Source organism: Scyliorhinus canicula, chromosome 1 (assembly GCF_902713615.1).
Source record: "Scyliorhinus canicula chromosome 1, sScyCan1.1, whole genome shotgun sequence".
NCBI classification, from domain to species: Eukaryota; Metazoa; Chordata; class Chondrichthyes; order Carcharhiniformes; family Scyliorhinidae; genus Scyliorhinus; species Scyliorhinus canicula.
The window spans coordinates 101200413-101227997 of NC_052146.1; the positions used below are offsets into that span (position 1 = coordinate 101200413).

Genomic DNA, 27585 nt, shown 5'->3' on the forward strand with positions numbered 1-27585 from the left:
ACTATTCGATTTTCATCCAGTGACCACTTAAATGCCCTTAAAGTTGGCGAGTCTACTACTGTTGCAGGCAGGGCGTTCCACACCCCTACTACTCACTGAGTAAAGAAACTGCCTCTGACATCTGTCCTATATCTACCACCCCTCAATTTAAAGCTATGTCCCCTCGTGTTGGTCATCACCATCCGAGGAAAAAGATTCTCACTGTCCACCCTATCTAACCCTCTGACTATCTTATATGTCTCTATTAAGTCACCTCTCAGCCTTCTCCTCTCTAACGAAAACAACCTCAAGTCCCTGAGCCTTTCCTCATAAGACCTTCCCTCCATACCAGGCAACATCCTAGTAAATCTCCTCCGAACCCTTTCCAAAGCTTCCACATCCTTCCTATAATGTGGTGACCAGAACTGCACGCAGTACTCCAGGTGCGGCCGCACCAGAGTTATGTACAGCTGCAGCATGACCTTGTGGTTCCGAAACTCAATCCCCTGCTTATAAAGGCTAGCACACCATATGCCTTCTTAACAGTCCTATTAACCTGGGTGGCAACCTTCAAGGATTTATGTACCTGGATGCCGAGATCTCTCTGTTCGTCTACACTACCAAGAATCTTGCCATTAGCCCAGTACTCTGCATTCCTGTTACTCCTTCCAAAGTGAACCACCTCACACTTTTCCGCATTAAACGCCATCTGCCACCTCTCAGCCCAGCTCTGCAGCTTATCTATGTCCCTCTGTAACCTATAACATCCTTCAGCAGTATCCACAACTCCACCGACCTTCGTGTCATCTGCAAATTTACTAACCCATCCTTCTACACCCTCTTCCAGGTCATTTATAAAAGTGACAAACAGCAGTGGCCCCTAAACACTGATGAAAAATATCCATTTAATGCTTCCCCTATAGAACATAGAACGATACAGCGCAGTACAGGCCCTTCGGCCCTCGATGTTGCACCAACATGGAAAAAAACTAAAGGCCATCTAACCTACACTATGCCCTTATCATCCATATGCTTATCCAATAAACTTTTAAATGCCCTCAATGTTGGCGAGTTCACTACTGTTGCAGGTAGGGCATTCCACGGCCTCACCACTCTTTGCGTAAAAAACCCACCTCTGACCTCTGTCCTATATCTATTACCCCTCAATTTAAGGCTATGTCCCCTCGTGCTAGCCACCTCCATCCGCGGGAGGAGGCTCTCGCTGTCCACGCTATCTAACCCTCTGATCATTTTGTATGCCTCTATTAAGTCACCTCTTAACCTTCTTCTCTCTAACGAAAACAACCTCAAGTCCATCAGCCTTTCCTCATAAGGTTTTCCCTCCATACCAGGCAACATCCTGGTAAATCTCCTCTGCACCCGTTCCAAAGCTTCCACGTCCTTCCTATAATGAGGCGACCAGAACTGTACGCAATACTCCAAATGCGGCCGTACTAGAGTTTTGTACAACTGCAACATGACCTCATGGCTCCGGAACTCAATCCCTCTACCAATAAAGGCCAACACACCATAGGCCTTCTTCACAACCCTATCAACCTGGGTGGCAACTTTCAGGGATCTATGTACATGGACACCGAGATCCCTCTGCTCATCCACACTACCAAGAATTTTGTAACCTGTAACATCCTGCCGCACTGTCTACAACTCCACCGACTTTAGTGTCGTCTGCAAATTTACTCACCCATCCTTCTGCGCCCTCCTCTAGGTCATTTATAAAAATGACAAACAGCAACGGCCCCAGAACAGATCCTTGTGGTACGCCACTCGTAACTGAACTCCATTCTGAACATTTCCCATCAACTACCACTCTCTGTCTTCTTTCAACTAGCCAATTTCTGATCCACATCTCGAAATCACCCTCAATCCCCAGCCTCCGTATTTTCTGCAATAGCCGACCGTGGGGAACCTTATCAAACGCCTTACTGAAATCCATATACACCACATCAACTGCTCTACCCTCGTCTACCTGTTCAGTCACCTTCTCAAAGAACTTGATAAGGTTTGTGAGGCATGACGTACCCTTCACAAAACCATGCTGACTATCCCTAATCATATTATTCCTATCTAGATGATTATAAATCGTATCTTTTATAATCCTCTCCAAGACTTTACCCACCACAGACGTTAGGCTCACCGGCCTACCCACCGGTAAAGGCTTCCCGGCCCTTTGAACGCCTGACCATCGATTTCAAAGGGCCACTCCCCTCGACCATTTGAAATGTGTACTTCCTCAACGTCATAGACGAATTCACCCGTTTCCCGTTTGCTATCCCATGCCCCGATATGACCTCCCATACAGTCATCAGAGCCCTGCACAGTGTCTTCACCCTATTTGGCTTCCCCAGCTACGTACACAGCGACAGGGGTTCGTCCTTCATGAGCGACAAGCTGCGTCAGTACCTGTTCGACAAGGGCATCACCTCGAGCAGGACTACCAGCTATAACCCCAGGGGGAACGGGCAGGTGGAGAGGGAGAACGCGAGGGTCTGGAAGACCGTCCTACTGACCCTACGGTCCAGGAATCTCCCGACCTCCCACTGGCAGGAGGTCCTCCCCGACGCACGCCATGCAATTAGGTCCCTCCTGTGCACTACCACGGGGGCTTCGCTCCCATCTTGGTTGAGGACACCGGGCCCGGTTTTCCTCCGGAAGCAAGTCCGCACGCATAAAACAGACCCACTAGTAGAAAGGGTACTACTGCTACACTTGACCCCACACTACGCCTTTATGGAACACCCCGACGGCCATCAGGACACCGTTTCCCTCCGGGACCTGGCGCCTGCAGGATCCATCACCACCACCACCACCGCTGAGGTACCCCTCACACTACACCCCTCCCGAGCCCCCACGCCCTGCTCCCCCACGCCTACAGGGTTCCTGCGCCTCCCCCCTTCGCCCTTCGCACCGGTCAGGAACAAAGCTCTGCACGAACCACCCACGAAGTCCACCCTCAGATCCACACCGCCCGTCAGCACACAGCCATCCGAAGACGCTGCTACCACAGTGCTCCGCCGATACCAACGGACGACTCGGCCACCGGAGCAGCTCAACCTGTAGACCTGTCACCCCCGCCGGACTTGGTTTTTTACAGGGGGTGAATGTGGTGAATGTACATTGCTATTCACACTGTATAGTATTGTGTCCTTGTGGGCTCTGTCTGTGAGCCATTTCGCGGCTCTGCCCACAGGGGGAGATGAGGAGCTTGTACAGGGATCCACCCTTAGCTCCGCCCATGCCTCCGCCCATGGGCCCTCCCACTACCGGAAGTATAAAATGCTGCAGCCTTGTGAGTCTGCCCTCAGTTCTTCTGGTCGCAGGCAGGCTCAGTTGCAAGTCTATTAAAGCCACAGTTTACTTCCTCTCGTGTCTCGAGTGAATTGATGGTCACATCATCAACCCCAAATGGGCAGGATACAAAACCTCAAACTTCACCCCCTTCTGTAGAAGGCGGCCTTTATCCGGTTACACATGGCCCTTTTCTTGGTCAGTTCCACACCCAGGAAAATCCGCAGCACACTTCCCTCCCAAGTACACCTCTTGTCTGCCTCACCCGCCACAAGGTCTTCTCTTTGTCCAAGAACCGATGCAGCATCACCACCATTGCCCTTGGTGGCCCCAACCTGTGGCCTCCTCCTCAGTGCCCTGATCCACCTCGAGGGGAGGTCGAAGGCCCTCTCCTCCATCAGCTTCTCCTACATGCTCGCACAAACCTGGTGGCCTCCACACCTTCGATGCCTTCAGACATCCCCGCAATCCTCAGATTTTGCCTTCTAGAGAGGAACTCCACCAGCTGCTCCATCAACCACTGGATGGGCAGCGCTGCCCCCTTTCCCTCCACCATCTTTACCTGTGTCATACCACAAAACCCTTCTTGCTTCAACTGCTCTTTCTTCCTTGTGTCACTCCTTGTCTGATGAGTCATACACCAGACCTACCAGAGGAGTATTACATTCCCTGTACACTCATTCACCTTTTGCCCTCAAACACCATACAATTTGGGTGGGGAAGGACCGAAAAAAATTCACCTTGAGTGGAAGCCACCAAATGTGCGACCACTCACTCCATGGCCGCTACTGGAAATCTATGTTTCTATGTAACTTGCCCTCTTTCCAGGCATTATAAAGCAGATTGAAACAGAAGTTTTAATTTATCCCAAAGTAATTAGGAGCATTCAAGCAGCAATTTTCTTCCAGGCAAAATCGGTAGGGCGCTAGTTCAGGCTTCCATTTCACCTTGGTGTAATTTGGGGTTATTAGTTGACCCACTGGAGTTAAGTTCCAAGTAGAAGCCAAGAAGGGAAGCAACATGAGGAGAAGAATCACAAATTGGTACAGGCAGCAGCAGGGAGTGGATTTCATCCCATATCATCAACTGGTGCTTTCTGGGAGGAAACCTATAGTGAATGGGAGGAAATGTTAATTTCAAATGCAAGATTTCCTGTGAAAGTAAATGAGAAAAAGTAAAGGGAGATTGTAATTATTTCAGATCTTACTGAGACGCCTGGAGCTTTTCATCACCATTGGTTTCTTTTTGAAGTGGGGTCACTATTGCAAAGCTGATTGAATGAGCACAGACGAGTCCGAGGCGAGTGTATAAGAGAATCTTGCATCATTATGAAGTAATATGATGTACAATACTCTTCAGATCACAGCCAGGTCTGAAGTGTCGGTTCCAAATCTGCTGACCTTTATATTACAGGTTATCAGAGTCCCAAGGGCTCTCCGCCTCTAAGCGGGCAGCTCATACTCAATGACACTCACGGAGAGGCCAATCACTTCTACCCTGTAGGTCACGTGCGGGTTATAAAATCCCTCCTCCCTACCCCAAATTCCGAAGACTCTTCCGACAGCGGTGGAGTAGGAGGATGTCTGCGCCTCTTGGCTTGTGGCTGCTCATCTTGCACCTGTTGGGTCAGACCAGGCGGCGTATACCTGAATGCTGAACGTAGTTTCCTCACTGAATGCCACGGTGGAGGTACTTTTAGAGGCTGAACAGCTTGCTCCCCATCGGAAATTTCTGATGCCTGGGTCTCCATTTTGAAATCCATTTCAACGACCTCGCGCATCTGTGTACCCTGTCCCCCTTGGGGCAATGCTCTTGAGTCCCGAGGAGCCCTGCGCATTACTGGTCTCCTGGTTCCTATATGTTCAACGTGTTTTTTTTCATGATGCGACCTTGTGCTTGAACGTGCTACCATACTGGCCCAGTCTGCTGAAGAACCAGACCCGAGATCCACTGGGCACCATCTGTTAAGTTCCAAACATAGCCTGCATCATCTGGTACAACAATTTGGTCCATCTGGGAAACGCCCTTGATTGCAGCATACTTTCCCACAAATATCTGGGAATGTAAGGCTGAGACGGGTCCAAAGGTGCCAATTCTGCTGGTGCTACCCTGTTTGCAGCATGTGGTGTGGTCCGGCAACAGAACAGAAATTCGGCTAGTCGAGTGACCATCGGTACCGAAGTTTGCTTTTTCAGCTCCATTCAAATATTTGAATTGCCCTTTCCACGAGGCCATTTGAAGCCGGGTGATACGGGGCCGTATAGATTTGCCGTACCCCGTTTGCCTACATAAATCTCATAAATTCCTCGCTGGTACAGGGCGTCCCATTGTTGGACACCGACACATCTGGGATTCCGTGTGTACTGAATGAGAGCTGTAATTCTTTTCAATGGTTGCCCTCAAGGTAGTCGATGTCATTCTATGACAATTCGAGTTGGCGTCCACGATAATCAAGAACATAGAAAAGAACTGGCAAAGCCAGCATGTAGCCGCACCCAAGGCTGCCCCGGCTACACCCAACCCAAGGGTGAATCGATGTGGTGAGTGGATTCTTCTGCCTTCCTGACAAACCCTGCATTGTTGGGCTACCTTCTCTATTTCTGTGTCCAGGCTCGGCCACCAAACATAGCTACGAGCGAGCATTTTCATTTTTAACACCCCTGGGTGTCTGTTCTGCAAGTTCCGCGTGATGGAGTCCTGGTCCTTGCTAGGGATGACAATGCATCTTCCCCATAGCAGGGTCCCATCTTCAGCACTGAACTCAGTCAGTTTGTTGAAAATACCTGTAGTTCCTTGGGTAATTTCTGATGCTGGCCCCCGTACAGAACTACGTGGCGGACTATGGACAGTATGAGGTCCATCTGAGTCCATTCCCAGGACCGGGACGCTGTAGCCAGCAGTGTGTCTATAAAGTTTAATGTTTCTACCAGATTAACCTTTATCCAAGCTGAGGGACTCCACCAAAGAGGACCTCATGTTGACCTTGAAGGTGGCCATAGCAATCATGTTGGTCCCCTTCAAAGAGGCCCTGGAAAAGATGGAACAACGATTGGAAACCCAGGAAGAGACAGTGCGGAAAGTGTTGCAACCGACCAGAGTGACTGGATCGCCGCACTGGAAATAGAGTTGGCAAGATTCGTAGCAGCTAGGGAGCACTCGAAGAAGGTCGAGGACCAGGAGAATAGATCCCGGCGTCAGAATTTGAGGATAGTATGACCACCTTGAGGGCAGGATCTCAACAGACTATGTAGTGCGAATGCTGGGGAAATAAGGCAGGGAGAAAGCTTCCCCAAACCCCTAGAAATGGACAGAGCCCACAAATTAATCAGGCAATGGGAGGGCCACGTGATCTATATATACCAAGACATTGGGGCCGACCTGACCAAACTGAATTCAATGGAGCCAGGGCACCCCTATTCAAAAACAAAATATGGGGCTGAATTCTCCACCGACGGGATGCTCCGTTTTGCCGGCTTTCTGATAGTGTGCGCCTGCCCCATAATTGACCAGCCGGCATAACGGAGCTTCCTGCTGGTGTGATGAACCAGAAATGTGGCGCAGCAGGACAGGGAACCCAACCCATGGTTCGGGATTCTCTACCCAGCAAAACTCTAGGTAACATTCAACAACAGGGAGTTTTCCTTCAACACACCAAGTGAAGCAGAGGAATGTATCAAGAAAAATGTGCTGGTAAGACAGCAGTAATGGACATAAATGGACCACGAAAGATGTTCTTGTCTTTCCATACCTGATCTATTGTTATTTATATGTCTAGGGCACTCATTGGAATGATCACCTGGGAGTCCCAGGAGAGGGGATGTAGGACAAAGGGACACTGAAGTGGGAAGAAGGGGAGGGAGTGGAGAAGAACAAAATGAGCCAAATTTAGGAGGAAACACTCTTAGGAGGGGAGCTACCAGGCTAGCAATTACATGAGCACACAGAGGTAAGAGGAAAAGGAGGGCCTTGGCGCAGTTTACGAGAGGGAGGGAGTGCTTGGCGGAAGAGGGTAAAATGGCAGACTGGGGAGAAGGGAGGGTAGATAGAGTAATTTTCTTGTCAGATAGCCTGATTTATATTATAAGAACACTTGTAACTAAAGCTATATATGATTTATTAACATTAACAGTTGGTAAACTATGTACAGAACAGCAGATGAATAACAGTATGATCATGCACAAGCAACCTCTCTCCAGCTCCCTCCAGCCAGTCTGCCCTCACCTGACTCCAACATTCACTTCTATATTGTTGAGACTCCTAGTGGCCAGTCGGTGAATTACAAGACAAACATGTTATCACCACATCCCCTTTTCTTTGTAGGAATAAATGAATACATTATCATCAGGATATTTAAATGTGTTATGAGCCTGTGAGTCTAACAGTATTATTATTTTTTTTAATTTCTAAAATTGGTTTAACAAAAAAAAATATATCCACAAGAACACCAAGCATAGTCTGTACAAATAGTCCAAATCTACAAATTGAGTTGATCAGGTTTTCTTCTGACTCTGGTTGATCGTGTCAAGGTTTGACCTTGCTGCTCATAAATTCAATTCAATGTACTCCATGATATTCTCATGCTCAGCAACTGCTGAACTATCTGACACTGCAGCTGATGTTGATTCTGACGTAGATTCGGCATCCATCAGGTTGTTGTGAAAGTCTTCTCTGGTTTTCAAGAGTGCGTGCCGATTTCTTCTTAAAACCAACCCTTCCTCTGTCTGTACATTGCAGGAACAAGGTGTTACTTCTTCAAGTACAATGGCTTTTCTCGGCCAAGTGCCTGAATCTTCCATTCTCAGAGGTAGTAAAGTTTCAGACACTATTATTGAACTGCTTTTGTTTTGCTTTATTTTGCATTTCCTGCAGTGTCACTGCATTCGCCTCCTTCTTTTCCAAGTATGGAAGTGTCGCAGGCAATCTTCTATTCATGAGTAACTCTGCTGGCGATCCACCATGTGACAATGGCGAGGCTCTGTAACTCGACAGAATCATAGAATTTACAGTGCAGAAGGAGGCTATTTGGCCCATCGAGTGTGCAACGGCCCTTGGAAAGAGCATCCTAACCAAGCCCACACCTCCACCTCATCCCAGTCACTCCATCCAACCTTTTTTTTGAACACGGCCAATCCACCTAACCTACACGTCTTTGGACTGTGGGAGGAAACCAGAGCACCTGAAGGAAACCCACGCAAGCATGGGGGGAATGTGCAGACTCCGCACAGACAGTGGCCCAAGCCGGGAATCGAACCTGGGACCCTGGAGCTGTGAAGCAACTGCGCTAACCACTGTGCTACCGTGCTGATGTGAGATATTGGCTGTCGATTGCCTTCTTCAACAATTGCTTGGCAATATCTACACCTTTTTCGGTTTTGCCATTTGCTCATTGGTACAATGAACTTGACATGATGTGATTGAAATCATACATGACTAGTAGAACTCTTGCAAGTCCTGACAGGCAGAGAGATCTGGATGTGTATGTCCACCAATCACTGAAAGTGGCAATACATGTGGATAAGGTGGTCAAGAAGGCATAAGTCAAATACATCTTCCCCGAGTCAGGTTTGATCGCATGTTTCACATTTCTTGCTAATGCTTAATTCCTGCACAGCTCTTCCTTTGTTCACTGAACTAAGCTTTTAAAACTGCTGCCAATTTGTTCCCAATCTACACTGAGATGCATAGTGGTTAAGCGTGTGACATTTCGCACAGGTTTTTTCATATGCAGGGCATTTTTTGATCTGATGCATGTTGCCACACCTAGACACGTCTTGACGCTCATGACGTCATGCATGAAATGGCTGCCGTCTGGAGCATGTTTCTTTTTTAGGTGCACCACTGCATTAATGGCGCCAGCCACGTTGTTGTTTTCGCACCACTTTCTCCGATAAACATTTCTGAGAATTGATTTCTGGCAAGTTCTCTTGCTGTACATGACGACTCTCCCTTGGACTGATTTGTTCCCTGTAAGAACACTATTTACGATGCCTATACTGCTCTTGTTTGGCCTTGTTCCGCACTGTAACCAATCACTATTTGTTGATGCACCACTGTCAATGTGCTCTGTCGATTATTCTTTTGTCTACTGTGTACATTCCCTTGGCCGCAGAAAAATACTTTTCACTGTATTTCGGTACATGTGACAATAAATATCAATCAAATCATATTGATTGTACCTTCTAACGTCAAATCAGACTGTCGCAATAACATTTCCCGCCGTTTGTCACTTTTTACTCCTGATTTCGCAGAAGTGAGTCTCGGAGAATTTAAAAATTACCTATCTATGCTTTAAGTCTCAGATCCGTTATGAAGCAGTCAAATGTTTCATCTGCTTTTTGCACTCTGCCTGAATACATACCGTTCAAACATTTTGTTTTGCTGCAACTGGCAGTGCTGGTCAAACTTGTCAAACTTTTCGATTAATTTGAAGTACAAAATTGCCATGGAGTTTGCAGACCTTCCACCTTGCTCCAATTGGGATTTGCTTCAACGTCGTCGTTGAAGTCAGACTCTGGTTAGAATTTTTAAAGTTTTGATCACAGAAATTGTTTGCAAACTTCTCTTCTCTTGCTGAACCTTTCTACTTATCTTTAGCATGCACACCTGGTACTTTATGATTTCCACTCCTGGTATCATGTGATGTTCTTCGCTTTCTGAATGAGGCTTTGAAGTGTAGTGTCTCACAAAGAACATTAAGCTGCGTTTTGAGAAAAGCTAATTTATTTACACGGCAAATAAATAGATTTGACTTGCTTGCCAAGATATAAAAGATTACAGATTCACTAAAACTATGATTCTAATTACAGAGCTCCTGATAACACGACTATTCTCTATCGCGCCTAGCAATCTTCTCCTCAAATCAAGAGTATCACGTGGTCCACATGTATGCGCTTAATCGTCATCTAGTGGTTGGATGCAGTTACAGTAAATTGTTACCAAAGAGTAAATGCTGGAAATTCTCAGCAGGTCTGGCACTATCTGTAGGGAGAGAAAAGAGCTAACATTTTGAGTCCAGATGACCCTTTGTCAAAGCTCAGCAGTGATTTGCTTTTATACAGTAAATTGTTGCCCCTTCATTATTCTTACAATATACATATTGTCACGGGGGAGACAGAAATCTCCAATCAGAATTGTCACCTGGAACGTCAGGGAACTTAACGGCCCAGTTAAAAGATCCAGAGTCTTCGCCCATCTGAAAAGCCTGAAAGCCGATTGTAATCTTCCTCCAAGAGACACATCTGTGGGAGAAGGACTGACTGAGTGTAAGGGAGGAATGGATAGGACAGACCTACCAAGCGTGCTATTGAATGAGGGTTAGGGGGTGGCCATATAGTTCAATAACAGGATGAACTTTACAGCGACAAAGACGGTGACGGACAAGGGGAAGGGGCACCGGTGGTACTTGTGAATGTGTACCCCCAACTAGGACAACATAGACTATATTAAAAAGACCATGAAATACCCGATGTAGACTCCCACCAATTATAGTGGAGGAAGGGGGAACTTCAACTGCATACAGGACCCATGGACGGACAATCCAGCCCCAAATCATCGAAACAGTCGGGCATGACGAGAGAAGGCACCAGGTCCAGATGGAAACCCGGTTGACTTGTATATAAAATTTGCAGCAGTACTGGCCATGCACCTGTGGGAGATGTTCACTCACTCACAATCGAATGGGACCCTGCCGCCCATGTTTGCTCAGGCCTCGATATCGCTGATCCCGAAGAAGGAGAAAGACTAGACGGCGTGAGGGTCATACAGACCCATCTCACTCCTAAACACTGACACCAAAGTCCTGGCGAAGGCCCTGGAGACGCGATTGGAGAGTTGCATGTCAAAGGTAGTCATGGAGGATCCAACGGGCTTAGTGAAGGGCAGGCAACTAATAGCAAACCTCAGTCACCTGCTGAATGTAATTATGACTCCACCCGGGGAAGAGACACCAGACGTGGTCGTCTTCCTTGATGCAGAGAAGGCCTTAGACAGAGTCGAATGGAGGTATCTCATGGTGGTACTCAAATGGTTTGGGTTTGGGCCAGGATTCATCTCAAAGAACAAAGAACAATACAGCACAGGAACAGGCCCTTCAGTTCTCCGAGCCTGTACTGGTCATGATACCAACCTTTGCCAAAACCCTCAGCTCTTCCTTGCACCGTATCCCTCTATCCCCATCCTATCCATGTGTTTGTCAAGATGCCCTTTGAACGGCATTAATGTATCTGCTTCCACAACCTCCCTTGGCAATATGTTCCAGGCACTCACCAACCTCTGTGTAAAAAATGCCCTGCCTCGCACATCTCCTCTAAACTGTGCCCCACGGACCTTAAACCTATGCCCACTGGTGACTGACCCCTCCACCCTGGGAAAGAGTGCCTGCCCATCCACTCAATCCATAACCCTCATAAACAGTCCAAGTCTGTTCAGCCTCTCCACATAGTTAACACCCTCGAGACCAAGCAACATCCTAGTAAACTTCCTCTGCACCCTCTCCAAAGCCTCCAAATCCTTCTGGTAGTGTGGCGATCAGACTTGTGTGCAATATTCCAAGTGCGGCCTCACCAAGGTTCTATACAGCTGTAGCATGACTTGTCAGTTTTTATACTCTATTCTCTGTCCAATGAAGGCAAGCATTCCGTCTGCTTTCTTGACTACCTTGTCCACTTGTGTTGCCACCTTCAAAGATCTATGGACCTGCACGCCCAGATTTCTCTGACTTTCTATATTCCTAAGAGTTTCACCATTTACGGTATATTTCCCCTCTATATTAGGCCTACCAAAATCATTACCTCATATTTGTCTGGATTAAACTCCTTTTGCAATTTCTTTGCCCAAGTCTTCAACCTATCTATGTCCTGCTGTATCTTCTGACGATCCTCAACACGATCTGCCACACCACCAACCTTGGTGGCATCCACCTCATGGGTGAAGCTAATGTACAGCACTCCCATGGCAAGTGATGGACAAATGGCACCAGCTCTGGGTACTTTTAGCTACACCGAGGCATGAGGCAGGGGTGCCCTTATCCCCGCTGCTATTTGCCCTGGCAATCACACACTGGCCGTTGCCCTCAGATCAGCGAAGGGGTGGAGAGGTATCCAGAGGGGTAACAGAGAGCCCAGAGTATCACTCTATGCAGATAACCTGTTTCTCTATGTCTCAAGTCCCCTAGCTGGTATGGGAGGAATAATGGACCTGCTTAGAGAGTTTGGAGCCTTCTCGGACTACAAACTCAATCTGAGTAAAAACAAAATATTTATCATGAACCCACGGGGAGGGGGACCAGAGCTGGTGCAAATGCCTTTCACGCTGTTCCAAACCAGATTCCAATACCTGGGATCCAAATAGCCCACGACTGGACAAGGATCCACAAATTGAACGTGTTGAGCCTAATGAAAGAGGTAAAGAGGGACGTGCTGAGGTGGGCCTCACTCCTGCTCTCCCTGGCAGGGAAAGTACAGACAATCAAAATGAATGTTCTGCCCTGGTGCCTCTTCCTGTTCAGATCCCTACCACTCTTCAACACTAGACAAATCAATCATGGTGTTTGTGTGAGCAGCACAGTAGCACATGTGGCTAGCACTGTGGCTTCTCAGCGCCAGGGTCCGAGGTTCGATTCCCCGCTCACCCTCCTCACGCACCTCATGAACATCCAGCTCTACCACTGGGTGGCCACTGCAGAGAGAGTACAAGACTTAGTCAAAGACCTGGGAGCAGAATGGGCACAAATGGAAGAAATCTCCTGCGCGGGGACATCCCTCTGAGAACTGGCCATGGCCATGTTCCCATTCATCCCAGCCAAATATTCGAAAAACCCTGTGGTAGGAGAGTGCAAAACCAACTAAGACAACATTGCGGATTGGTGACAATGTCCACCATGCCCCCGTCAGTAAGAACCGTAAGCAACACTGGATGCCTATTTCAAAAGTTGGAGATAGGACAAGGGGACACATAAACGGCAGGATAGCGACCCTGGGGGAAGTGACAGACAAATTACAATTCCAAAACGGGAGTGAGTTGCGATACTTGCAACTGAGGAACTTCCTCTGAAAGGAGACAGCAACGGTCCCCCATTGACCAGGGCACTCCAGACTGGACAGACTCCTAAGCACAGTGAATTGGGGGATGGTACTGTGCTGACATGTACAGACTGCTACTGAAAGAGACAAGGTCGCCACTGCACGAGACCAGGGAAAAGTGGGAGGAACTAGCACAGAAATAGGGCGAGGACTCCGGATCGAGACACTGCACAGAGCAAACTTCACCTCCTCATGCGCAGGGCTGAGCCTAATTCAGCTAAAGGTGGTGCACAGGATGTACTTGGCAAGAACAAGCAAAAGCAGGTTCTTCCAGAGGTGGAGAACAAATGTGAACAGTTCCAGGGAGGACCAGCCAATTACGCCCCACGTGTTCTGGTCATGTCCCAGATTTGCAGAAGGAGTTCAGGGATTTAGGCATTAAGCTAAAAAACCCTTTAGGGTTGCAATCTCAGGATTACCCCTGTGTCACGTGCCAGTGAGGCTAGAAATAGGATAGTGCAGAAATACGTGGCTAAACTGGTGGTGCAGGAAGGAGGGTTTCAAATTTCTGGACCATTAGGATCTCTTCCAGGGCAGGTGTGACCTGTACAAGAAGGACGGGTTACATCCAAACTGGAGGGGCACCAATATCCTGGCTGGGAGGTTTGCTGGAGTGATCGGGAGAATTTAAACTAGTTTAACGGGGGGTGGAAACCAGAGCGCTAGCTTAGAAGGTGTAATAACTGAAGGGGAACTGGAGAACAAAAATAAGAGAACAGCATTAACCTGTCTGCTCAACCGCAGTGGTTTGAAGTGTATTTGTTTCAATGCCAGAAATATGCGGGAAAGGCAGATGAATTTAGAGCACTTATTAGTACTTGGAATTACGATGTGTCTATCACAGAAACATGGTTAAAGGAAGGGCAGGATTAGCAGCTGAACGTTGGAGGATATAGATGCTTCAGGAGAGATAGAGAGGGACGTAAAAGGGGTGGAGGAGTAGCATTACTGGTTAAGGAGAATATTATAGCCGTACAGCGGGAGCTTACCTCGGAGGGCTCATACAATGAGGCAATCTGAGTGGCGCTCAGGAACAGGAAGGGGGCAATCACAATGTTGGGCTTTTATTACAGGCCCCCCAACTGCCAGTGAGTGATAGAGGAGCAGATGGATAGAGAGATTTTGGATAGGTGTAAAAGTAACAGGGTTGTTGTGGTAGGAGATTTTAATTTCCCTATATTGACTTGGACTCACTTAGTGCTAGGGGTTTGGATGGAGCCGAGTTTGTACAGTGTATCCAGGAAGCCTTCTTGATGCAATATGTAGATAGTCCAACTAGAGACGGGGAAGCACTGGATCTGGTATTGGGGGATGAACCTGGTCAGCTGGGTGAGGTTTCAATAGGGGAACATTTTGGGAGTAGTGACCACAATTCCATAAATTTTAGGGTACTTTAGGACAGGGGTGAGGGTAACCCTCGCGTTAAGGTGCTAAACTGAGGAAAGGCAAATTATGATGACATTAGACAGGAATTGAAGAATTTGGATTGGGTGTGGCTGTTGGATAGTAAATCAACATCGGAATGTGGGAGTCTTTCAAGCAAAAATTGATTAAGATTCAGGAAAGTCATGTTCCTGAGAGAAAAAAGGATAAGTATGTGTAATTTAGGGAGCCTTGGATAACAAGAGATATTGTGAACCTCGTCAAAAAGAAAAGGGAGACTTTTGTACCGTCTACAAAGATGGGAACAGTCAAAACCCTTGAGGATTATAAAGAAAGTAGGAAGGTATTGAAGCGGAAAATTAGGAGGACTAAGAGGGGTCATGAAAAGTCCGTGGTAAGTAGGGTTAAGGTGAATCCCAAAGCTTTTTATTCATATGTAAAAAGCAAGAGGGTGCTCAGGGAAAGGATTGGACCACTTAAGGACAGTGGGGGAAATCTACGTGTTGAGTCAGAGGAAATGGGCGAGATACTAAATTAATACTTTGCATCAGTGTTCACAAATAAAATGGACTTTGTGGCAGATGATTCTTGGGTAGGGCTGTGTGGACAGTCTGGATCATGTTAACATCGAGATGGAGCAGGTATCGACCTTTTAAAAGATATTAAGGTAGATAAGTCGCCTGGCTGGATGGAATTTATCCCAGAATACTGAGGGAAGCAAGGGAGGAAATTGCTGGGGCCTTGACTGACATCTTTGTATCTTCATTGGCTACAGGTGAGAGGACTGGAGAATAGCTAATGTGGTACCGCTGTTTAAGAAAGGTAGCAGGGATAATCCTGGAAACTATAAGCCGGTGAGCCCCATATCGGTAGTAGGTAAATTATTGGAGAGAATTCTCACGGACAGGATTTATACCCATTTGGAAACAAATGGACTCATATGCGATAGACAGACAGCATGGTTTTTATGAAGGGAAGGTCGTGCCTCACTCATTCAATCAAGTTTTTTGAGGACGTAACAAAGATGATTGATGAGGGGAGGGCGGTGGATGTTGTTTACATGGACGTCAGTAAAGCCTTTGACAAGGTGACTCATGGCAGACTGGTACAAAAGATGAAGTCACATAGGATCAGTGAAGAGGTAGTAAGGTGGATACAGAACTGGCTCCGTCACAGAAGGCAAAAGGTAGCAGTAGAAGGGTATTTTTCTGAATGGAAGCTTGTGACTAGTGGTGTTCCACAGGGAACAGTGCTGGGGCCTCTGTTGTTTGTAGTGTGCATAAATGATTTGGAGGTAAATGGAGCTGGGTCTGATTAGTAAGTTTGCAGATGACACCAAGGTTGGTGGAGTGGCAGATAGTGTTGAGGATTGTCAGAAGATACAACAGGACATAGGGGCTGGTTTAGCTCACTAGGGGCTGGTTTAGCTCACTGGGCTAAATAGCTGGCTTTTAAAGCAGACCAAGCAGGCCAGCAGCAAGGTTCGTTTCCCATACCAGTCTCCCCGGACAGGTGCCGGAATGTGGCGACTAGGGGCTTTTCACAGTAACTTCATTGAAGCCTACTCGTGACAATATGCAATTTTCATTTCATTTCATTTCACATAGATAGGTTGGAGATTTGGGAAGGGAAATGGTAGATGGAGTTTAATCCAGACAAACACGAGGTAATGCTTTTTGGTAGGTCTAACATACAGGGGAAATATACCGTAAATGGTAAAACTCTTGGGAATATAGAAAGTCAGAGAGATCAGGGTGTGCAGGTCCACAGATCTTTGAAGGTGGCAACACAAGTGGACAAGGTAGTCAAGAAAGCATACGGAATGTTTGCCTTTATTGGCCGGGGCAACGAGTATAAACCTGGCAAGTCATATGACAGTTATGTAGAACCTTAGTAAGGCCGCACTTTGAATATTGCTCACAATTATGGTCGCCACACGATCAGAAGGCTTTGGAGAGGGTGCAGAGGAGGCTTACCAGGATGTTGCCTGGTCTGGCTGGTGATAGCTATGTGGAGAGGCTGAATGGACTCAGACGGTTTTCATTAGAAAGACGGAGGTTGAAGGGTGACATGATAGAGGTCTACATGATTATGAGGGGCATGGATTGAGTGGATGGGCAGGTACTCTTTCCCAGAGTGGAGGGGTCAGTTACCAGTGGGCATAGGTTTAAGGTACCGTGGGGCAAAGTTGAGAGGTGATTTGCGAGGCAGGTTTTTTACGCTGAGGGTGGTGAGTCCCTGAAACGCATTGCTGGGGGAGGTTGTGGAAGCAGATTCATTAACGGCATTCAAAAGGCATCTTGACAAACACATGGATAGGATGGGTGTAGAGGGATAGGTCGGTATCATGACCGGCACAGGCTTGGTGGGTCGCAGGCCGTGTTCCTGTACTGTATTGTTCTTTGTTCTTTGTTGGGTACTGGAAAGCCTTATTCGAGGCCATGTCCAAGATTGTGAGGTGAGGGTGGAGCAGTGCCCAAATGTGGTGTGGTATTAGAACAGCCAGAACTCTTCACAAGGACAGGGGCCTAACTTTTGCCTTCCTAGTCACCCGCTGGAGAATCCTGCTCGGCTGGAGATAATTAGCAGCACATAAGGCTGCGGACTGGCTGTCCAACCCAACCAAATTTCTCAAATTGGAAAAAGTAAAATTTTGCATCAGAGGATCAGATGAGGGCTTCCATAGGGGCAGCAGGGTAGCATGGTGGTTAGCATAAATGCTTCACAGCTCCAGGGTCCCAGGTTCGATTCCCGGCTGGGTCACTGTCTGTGTGGAGTCTGCACGTCCTCCCCCTGTGTGCGTGGGTTTCCTCCGGGTGCTCCCGTTTCCTCCCACAGTCCAAAAGATGTGCGGGTTAGGTGGATTGGCCATGCTAAATTGCCCATAGTGTCCTAATAAAAGTAAGGTTAGGGGGGGGTTGTTGGGTTACGGGTATAGGGTGGATACGTGGGTTTGAGTAGGGTGATCATGGCTCGGCACAACATTGAGGGCCGAAGGGCCTGTTCTGTGCTGTACTGTTCTATGTTCTATGTTCTATAAGACATGGAAGCAATTCACCAACTTGTTTGAGGAACTGTTCGTAACCAGCAACCAATAAGGGAAGGGGGAGTCTTTGACCGAAATTGACAAAGATGGTGGGGGGGGGGGAGGGGGGATAAGAAGACACAGCGCAGAATATAGGGGAAGAAGGGCAGAGGGGCCAAAAGGGCACGGGGAAGGAAGGACAGCCCAGATAGGATGTCCAGAACAGCAACAGGAAGGGCACACCTGGGGGACCGCAAGCATGCCCTTGGTATGTTTCAATACGAAGGAGCCACACCTCAATAATAGAACAGAGAGGTCGGTACCCAACCACCTGGGGCCTAAACCAAACAGCTCCCACCTGCCCAAATCTGCACAGATATTCTTGGGTATTGGCAACAAACTACGTTAATTCCCTGCTTGCACTATAGTTTGTACGAAACGCTCTCAATAGATTCCTGTTACTTATACTTGCTTCTTGTATGTTTAAGCACTAATGTAACAACGCTACTACCAACCAAATGTAAATAACCAATAGAAAACAAAATGTAAAAAGGGAGGGGAATGTGGAGAAGGGAAGGGAGGGGTTAGGCTATGGGAGGGGTTAGTAGCTGCAGGAGTGGTTACTATTCGGCCATGTTGCAGGGTTTTATGTTTGTACAGATGTTTTATTATGTCTTGTTGTTTTGCACCATTGTGCATTATATAAAATTAAAATCCAAATAAAAATATTTATGCAAAAAAATGGTCCCTATGGGTATTGGTAGTTACATATTTCCATGATGCAGGGTCAATTCGAGCTGTAGGTATACATGGCTCATGTCTAATTTTGTGAATGAATGAAAGCCAGCTTTGTATATAAATCTCTGATGCGAAACATCGGGTGTACTTGGAAGCCCTATTTACTGTAGTCTCCGCAGACCCTCAGTCCGATTTAAGCACGGAAAGCACCAGCACGGCTGAATCGGTGAATTGTACCAGCCGGAAAATATTGAATCTCTCCAGCTAACCTAATTCAGCATCAACCATTTCTACTAGCACATAAGGAACCCGGCGGACCCTAAGTTATTTTGGCTGTGCGCCCGGATCCACCTGCATCTTTGACATGTCTCCCTTAATTTTCCCTAATCCTGGCTGGAAAACCTCATGGTACTTCCCCAGCACTTCGTAGAGGCCTCCAGTCCCTCTCTAGAAAATTTGTTACCAGTTCAGATGGAGACTCTGCAATCAGTCGCAGCCTAACCATAATCAGCGATAGCCTTATCGACTGTTGCTTGTAAATTACTGGAGTTATTGTGGTCCCCGTAATAGTGAGTCTCTCACCCATATAAATTGCCAATCTCGTCTCCATGTATTGCATGTTAAGTAATGGGTTAAGAGATATTCCAATTAGTTGTCTCATTTATGTTAAGTATCCAATAATTGACACTGATATGTAAAGGGGCTTCATGTGGTCTTTGTGTCAGGTGATGTGATGTTAGAAATTTGTGCAGAGTCTGTTGAAGTGAAATAAAGGTGTTGGTGAAAACAGCAGCTAAACGCCTAACAAATGGTAGCAGAGGACGGTTGCTGTGCAAATGTGAAGGGTTGAAAGATACAACTTTTCCAGACCAAACCAAGGAGTGAATGAGAAGAAAAAAACAAAGATATATGGCTGAACCTAGGATAACGATGGCCGGATATGACTACCTCCCCTTATTTTCTGAAAGGGGACCATACGGCCAATGGAGAAGTGCAGTAGTTACGTGGACTAAGGTAACTGCCTTGAGAAAGAGAAAACAAGGTACGGCATTGGCTCTTTTTCTACCTTCTGACAGTAAAATCCACAGCAAAGTGTTTTCTGAGCTGGAATTGGGTGAGTTAGACTCCGAAGAAGGTCTGCAGACTCTATTATGTTCTATGGATAAGATGTATAAGAAAGATGACTTGTTAAGTGCGTATGAAGTATGGACAGATTTTGGTCGGATTTGAAAATGGAGGATTTCTTCATTTAAGACTATATAATGGAATTTGGCAGACAATATAAAAGGCGGCAGAAACACAACCTGGAATTCCCACAGTCTGTGTTGGCCTTTAAATTATTTGACTGTGCTAGAATGAGCAACATGGATAGGCTCCTGGTTTTGACAGGAGTTCAGTTTGCGGATAATCATTCGATCAGATGACAGAAGCTTAAAAAAGTTTTTGGGGAAACATTCAATTCCGATGGCTCTGGTGACCCAAATAGGTTAGCCTGCAATAAAGCAGAATATGGAAGATACACTACTAACAGAATGGCAAAATCGTACGGCTATGAACAGGTCCCAAGAGTACAAAAGGAAATCGAGACCTGGAAATTTGAAGACAGAAATCCAGTTAGAACCTACAATAGGAAGATGATCCTCAGAAATGCACGGGGCATGATAAATCAATTTTTTCGATGTGACTTTCAATACCATTATGTTTTCAACTGTCCAACACGTTATAATAGAGTGTTTGAAGCAATGCACGACACGGATGAGTCAGAAGAGGAAAAAAATAGTGACCAGAAAGAAGGCATTGTCCTATTAACAAGCTGTTTTACGCCGGTAATGAGGGTGTTGGTTGCAGAATCCTTCAATTGTGCTGTATTGGACAGTGCTGTCCATCTACTGTGTGTGGAATTGACTGGTTAAAATGTTACTTGGACTCCTTGAATGCTGAAAATCGCAACAAGGTTAAAGAATTTGAAAGTTCCACAAGTTTCAGGTTTGGGGATGATAATACTCTGAAGTCGCTGAAAAGAGTGGTGATCCCTTGCAATATTGCCGGAGTGAATCATTTCATTAGCATGGATGTTGTATCAAGTGAGATACCTTTGCTTCTGAGCAGACCGTCGATGAATAAAGCACACATGAAGCTGGATATGAAACAGGATAAGGCAACAGTTTTTGGAAAGGCGGTGGACTTACAATTTACACAGTCGGGACACTATTGTATTTCATTACTGACAAATAATATTTCAAGTAGAGATGTTAAGGATGTGTTAATGGCAGTTGAAAATGGGACTTTAGCTGATAAAAATCTTGTTGTATTAAAACTGCATAGGCAATTTGCTCATCTGTCTCCTCGGAGGCTGAAAATTTTATTAAAGGATGCAGGGGTAAGGGATGACGACTATACTAAACTGATAGAACAGGTTAGTGATCGCTGTGAAGTTTGTAGGAAGTACAGAAAGACACCAGCACGACTGATAGTAACCCTACCTTTGGCCAGGGATTTTAATGACATTGTGGCCATGGACCTTAAGATCTGGGATGAAGCCAATAATATATTTATTTAGAATTTTGTAGATTTCGCAACCAGATTTAGTCAATCAACGATAGTACGAAGTAAAGAAAAGAGAGTAATTGTGGATCAAATCGTGGTAAAATGGATAGGGACAGGAACGGGCCCACCGGCAAAATTCCTTACTGACAATGCGGGAGAATTTGGTAATGATGAGTTTAGGGATATGTGTGAAAACGTGAATATCACAGTTATGAATACGGCTGCAGGAAACCCATTTAGTAATGGTGTCTGTGAAAGAAACTATGCTGTAATTGATGAAATTTTGGCAGATAGACTGAATTGCAGGCTAAATTCAGCTTTAGCATGGGCGGTACATGCAAATAGTTCATTGCAGATTCTTGGGGGCTATAGTCCCTATCAATTGGTGTTTGGTAGAAATCCTAAAATTCCGTCCATTTTGAATGACCAGCCTCCAGCTTAGGAAGGGACCATAATTAGCTCTGCCTTTGCTAAGGATTCAAATGCATTACATAGCAGTATAAAAGCCTTTTTGGAAGCAGAGGTCTCTGAAAGAATTCACCGAGCTTTAAGGCATAATGTACGGCAATCAAATACCATTTTTCAGCAAGGAGACATAGTATACGAAAAGAGAAACTATTTTAATGAATGGAAAGGCCCAGGGAACATCATAGGCATAGATGGCAAAACAATTATTTTGCAACATGGCAAACAAACTGTTAGGGTACATTCATCAAGGATAATGGCAACAGATTACAAATTTTCAAATTTAGACAGAGCAGACGGACATGACGAGGAACTAGGGTCACCTGGTACACACGTGTTGCAGAACTATGAGTACCAGTTAACTGATATAGACAGAGTTTCCGTCGAGGAACACAACACTTCTGATGAATTAGAACAGGCCATTTTTCCAAAAGGACAACTGCCAAACGTTGGTACAAAGATGACGTACTTGCCTCAAGGGTCTAGTCAATGGAAGGATACAACTGCTTTTAGTAGAGCAGGGAAGGCCACTGGAAAGTCTAAACACTGGTTAAATGTACAGCATTTCAGGTGAGGGAGTCAAGACAATGGATTGGGAACACAAAGTTCAAAAAAGAGGGCACAGAAACGCAGTGCCAGTAAGATGGTACATTGGATAGTGAACAGGCCCACAAGAAAAGGTCAAAAACTATTGAAAGGACATCCTACAGCAGTGTGGAAAGATCAAGCAGTAGCAGTACAGAACGAGAAGCCAGGCGGGAGAGGGGACGTAGTTTATCAAGGTCTCGGAACATGAGTAAGACTAAAAATACTAATAGGAGTGAAAGCCCACATGCACGTGAGATTTGGTGGCTTCCAATAATTCGATGAAAAAGTTATGAAAGACGCCAAATAGCAAGAACTGCATAGTTGGAATGAATTTAGGGTATACACGGAAGTACCGGATAGGGGACAATGATCTCTATCCCATAGATGGATTTGCACGGAAAAGGTTCTTCTGGATGGAACTTGTAAGGCAAAGGCCAGGCCGTTGGCAAGGTGACTTGAAGAAAACTTAGAAGATCAGAATGTAAGGGTAGATTCACCTACGGCAGGAAAGGTTATTTTAAAGATCTTCTTTGTGGCTCTATTAGCCGCAAAGGCATGGGAATGCAAATCTATACATTTAAAGGCTGCCTTCTTGCAGGCCATCAGCTCCAGAATACATTTTTCTCTGTCGACAGTAGCTATCAATTGTCAGACTGTTTTACAAAAAGAAGGGCTAGTTCACAGAAACTTTTGGATATTGTTAATGAAGGGCACCTATTTATGTGACTGTTTTTGTTCCTTCCAAACAAAAACAAAATGACAAATGAGGGGAAATTATGTGTGTGTTTTTGAGTTTCTTGAAATTTTGTTTTCACCTAATTCTTTTTTTCTCCAAGGAAGGGGAGACTGTTCAGAGACATTCAGAGGGGCAAGCACGGTAGCATAATGGTTAGCATAAATGCTTCACAGCTCCAGGGTCCCAGGTTTGATTCCCGGCTGGGTCACTGTCTGTGCGGAGTCTGCACGTCCTCCCCGTGTGTGCGTGGGTTTCTTCCGGGTGCTCCGGTTTCCTCCCACAGTCCAAAGATGTGCGGGTTAGGTGGATTGGCCATGCTAAATTGCCCGTAGTGTCCTAAAAAAAAGTAAGGTTAGGGGGTGGGGTGGGGGGTTGTTGGGTTACGGGTATAGGGTGGATACATGGGTTTGAGTAGGGTGATCATGGCTCGGCACAACATCGAGGGCCGAAGGGCCTGTTCTGTGCTGTACTGTTCTATGTCTATGTCTATTCCAATTCATTGTCTCATTTATGTTAAGTATCCAGTAATTGACACTGATATGTAAATGGGATTCAAATGGCCTTTGTGTCAACAGAGTCTGTTGAAGTGAAATAAAGGTGTTGGTGAAAAAGAGCAGAACTTTTGACTCTTTAGACAACAGCAGCTAAATATCTAACATTGCAAATTTAATTGTTGAGTCCCTGGTGAGTGTCTCACCGGTATAAGTTGCCCACCTCACCTCCATGTCTTGAATCCCAGATTTTATGCTATTGAACATCTGCCACCCACGGGGCACAGTGGTTAGCACTGCTGCTTTGCAAAGCCATTGATCCGGATTCAGTTTCCACCTTGGGTCACTGTCTCTGTGGAGTTTATACATTCTCCCTGTGTCTGCATGGGTTATCTTCAGATGCTCTGAGTGCCTCCCACAGCCCAAAGATGTGCAGGTTAGGTAGAGTGGCCATGATAAATTACCCCTTAGTGTTCAACGGTTAGGTGGGGTCATTGGGTTACGGGGATAGAGTGGGCTGTGGGCCTAGATAAGGGGTGGGATTCCCCGACTCTGCGACGCAACCGGAAAATCGATTGAGGTTCACGGGGAAGCTAATTGCTACTCTCCCATAAATCTCATGTGGGTTGTAACACTGACTTATATGACCACATCTCCAAATTTGTGGATGGCAAAAAGATAGATGCTATTGTAAACAATGCAGGTGGAAGGACTAAATTACAGAGCAAGATTAATGGATTAAATGAATAGGCAAAATTGAAGCAAATAGATTTCAGTTTCACTGCTGTGAAGTCATCCACTTTGGATGTAAAAAGATTAGAATGGATCACTTTACAAATTGTGAAAGGCTAGAAACATGGAGGTCCAACGTGACTTAAGAGTCCATGAATATAGATGATTAAAATGTCAGAGAAAGGTACTAAAATATCAATAAGGCTAATGTAATGCAGTTCTTTATATCTAGAAAAATAGAATGCATAAAGGATATAGTCATGCGAACTATACAAAACCCTAAGTAGACCACACCTGGAGTACTGTATCAGGCTGTCCCCCCTAACACGGGAGCTGGGCAGGTGCCAAAATCGGCAGCCCAGCCAACATTTTAAAATAAGTAATTAATAGTATATTACGTTGCGGCATCACGGTGGCACAGTGGTAACACTGCAGTCTCACGGCGCGAGGTCCCAGGTTCAATCCCGGCTCTGGGTCACTGTCCATTCTGCACAATCTCCCCGTGTTTGCGTGGGTTTCGCCCCCACAACCCAAAGATGTGCAAAGTAGGTGGATTGAACACGCTAAATTGCCTGTTAATGGGAAAAAATTAATTGGGTACACTAATTTTTTTTTTAAGTATTCTACGTTTGTTACTAAGCCAACTAGCTGCAATAATACACTGCCCAGATGGGTGGGAGTGGGCAGGCTGCATTTTCTTAAGGAAACTGTTTATGTTCTTAAGGAACCTGTAGGTGGTGCTCTGCGCATATCAAGGGAGCCAACTCTCTCCCCACCAGGATAATTCACCCTCCTTTGTTCCTCCCTGCCAGACCTTCAAGCCCTCTCCCCTCCTCAACTCTTATCATGTCTCCCTCCCATCCCATGGGTAACCTGATCGCTTTCTGACTCTCGACTTACCTGACTCTGGGAACCATGTTCACATCATCGGCCTCCTTGCACTTCCTGCAGTATCCACTACTGAGCTCTGATACTGCTGGAACTGCTAGAGCTATTGGGCAATCAGATTGGCGGCTGCTCTTGAGGGTAAGGCTTTCTTTTACTCTATGCTCATTTAGCCCACTGGTAGCATGTTAAGTCAAGTGAGGCAGGCTATTTTCAGGCATCGACTGCTGGCCAGCTATTGAAATAGGGGGAGTTAGAAATAGCCCTCTTGCACCCCCCCTCAGTGAAATCCAGCCCCACATCTTCGGGGCCACTTCACCTCCAGGAATGCCTACCCTGAAGAAGTAGTACTCTTCTCTCAGGATTTCCGTATGTCCCTCCCCCACTATCCACCTTCACTGCTTTCCATTTTTCTCTTAGTGTTGGACAAGGTATTTACCAAGACGCTTTCACAACCATATTTCCTTCCTCAGTGACTGCCTTCGTCTCCAACTTACTCCACAGGGATTTCAATTTAAATTCCACCCTACATGTAACCTCTAGGATTACAGGTATCTCCAGTATATACAACATTCTTCCAACTGCTGCTCTCGCCGCATCCTGAAAGCTACACTCCGTGCCATGCGGCGCCACATGAAAACACTCAACGTCTCTCTCAAAGTCGTCCCTGTCCCCAGTTTCATTTCATTCTTCGCATCATTTGACACCTTAAAAAGTATCTTTTCCTGTTTCTTGCGGATGTTAAGGAATGCAAGCTTCAACAACTTATCAACACCACTGCCCATGTTAGGCCCTCCACCAGTCCCAATCCCTCAATCCCTCGTACCCCATTTCTCCCATGACCGGCACCATGGCGACCACTCCAGCATGATTGCCGCCGATTCTCCGACAACTGGAGAATCAGCGGTCCGGCGTTGGAGCAGCATGGCGGGATTCCCCCCCCCCCCCCCCGCGATTCATCCTACCCGGCACGGGCTCGGAGAATCCCGGCCCCCAGTTCCACTTCATTAAATCCAATATTTTAATCTTTCTGGTGGGCAGTCGTAACGGAACACGCCCCAGCCCTTGCCGCGTGTTCATCATACCTTCCGACCTTCCCCTCTCTGAGGATGAGCGTGCTGTTCTCAGCAAAGGACTCAGCTTTGTACCCTTATGTCCCCACCTCAATGAATTCTGGGCTCAACATGATGTTGAACTCCTCTTTTGTCGCCTTTGTCTCCGTGCCCAGTTCTTTGGGCAAAAGTCGTCCCCCGTTCCACTGATCCTTTCATGAAAAAAAAATTAAAGGGCTTTGACAAAAGGTCATCTGAACTCGAAACATTAGGGGCGAAATTCTCCGCCCCCCACGACGGGTGGGAGAATAGCGGGAGGGCCTTCCCGACATTTTTGCCGCCCTTCCGCTATTCTCCCCCCCCCCCCCGCCGAAGTCCCGACCCGAATCGCTGCCGCCGTTTTTTTACGGCCGGCAGCGATTCTCAGCTGTTAGATGGGCCGAAGTCCCAGCCCTTTCCACCGTTTTTACGAACGGCAAACACACCTGGTCTTGCCGTTCGTAAAAACGGCGTCACAAACTCGCTATTAATAACCATGGCACCGATTGGCACGGCCGTGCCAAGGGTGCCATGGGCCCGCGATCGGTGGGCACCGATCGCGGGCAGCGGGCCCGATGCCCGCGCACTACTTGTCCTTCCGCCGCCCCGCAGTATCCATTCGCGGGGCGGCTGAGGGGCAACCCGGCCCGCGCATGCGCGGGTTGGAGTCTTCCAAACTGCGCATGCGCGGCTGACGTCATATGACGCGTCAGCCGGCGCTAACTCCGGCAAGCGGGCTTAACGATTTTCGTTAAGCCCGTCTTGCCGGAGCCTACGGCGTCGGGCTGCTAGCCCCGACCGGGGACCAGAATCGGTCCCCGGTCGGGAAGGGGCGCGCTGCCGTAAAACCCGCCCGGGTTTTACGCCAGCTTTACGATTTCTCCCGTTTTGGGAGAATCGCGCCCTAGGTTTTTTCTTTCCCTATAGATGGTGCCAGACCTGCTGAGATTTTCCAGCATTTTCTCTTTGGTCCCATAGGAAGGATAGCATGGCCTTGGAAGGAGTGCAGAATGTCTCAAAATTATAACTGGACTCTAAGGTTTAAATTACAAGGTGAAATTACAGAAACTAGGGTTGTATTCCCTCAATTTAAACACGAGGGATAGTTTGACTGAAGTTTTTAGGATAAGAGGAACAGATAGGGTAGATAGAGAGAAACTATTTCTGATTGTGGAGTGGTCTAAGACTAAGGAGCAGAGCCTAAAAATTAGATCCAGATTTTTTAGGAGTGAAACATTTCAAACACAAAGGATGATAGGTTTTAGAACATCTTTATTCAAATATTAATTGATGCTAATGAATTGTTAATTTTGAAATCTGACATTGATCGATTTTTGTTAACCGCGGGTATTAAGGGATAGATGGCAAAGGCAGGTGTGTGGAGTTAGGTTATAGCCAACCAATGTCTAACGGTGGGTCAGGTTTGAGGGACTAACTGGCCTCCTCCTGTGATGTGTTGGGTGCTCTGGATCCGTGGAACACATACAGGCTACCAACACTTAAAATAGTACAACACTATTTTGTTAAGCTAGAAACTGTT

At 46.5% G+C, this 27585-nt stretch overlaps 1 protein-coding gene across 1 annotated transcript in view; it reads left to right on the plus strand.

Moving 5' to 3' along the window:
- The window catches only part of LOC119975033 (receptor-type tyrosine-protein phosphatase U-like), a 1028343-nt gene that overhangs the window by 755285 nt on the left and 245473 nt on the right, over positions 1-27585 (plus strand). The gene's annotated exons all lie outside the window — the stretch shown is intronic.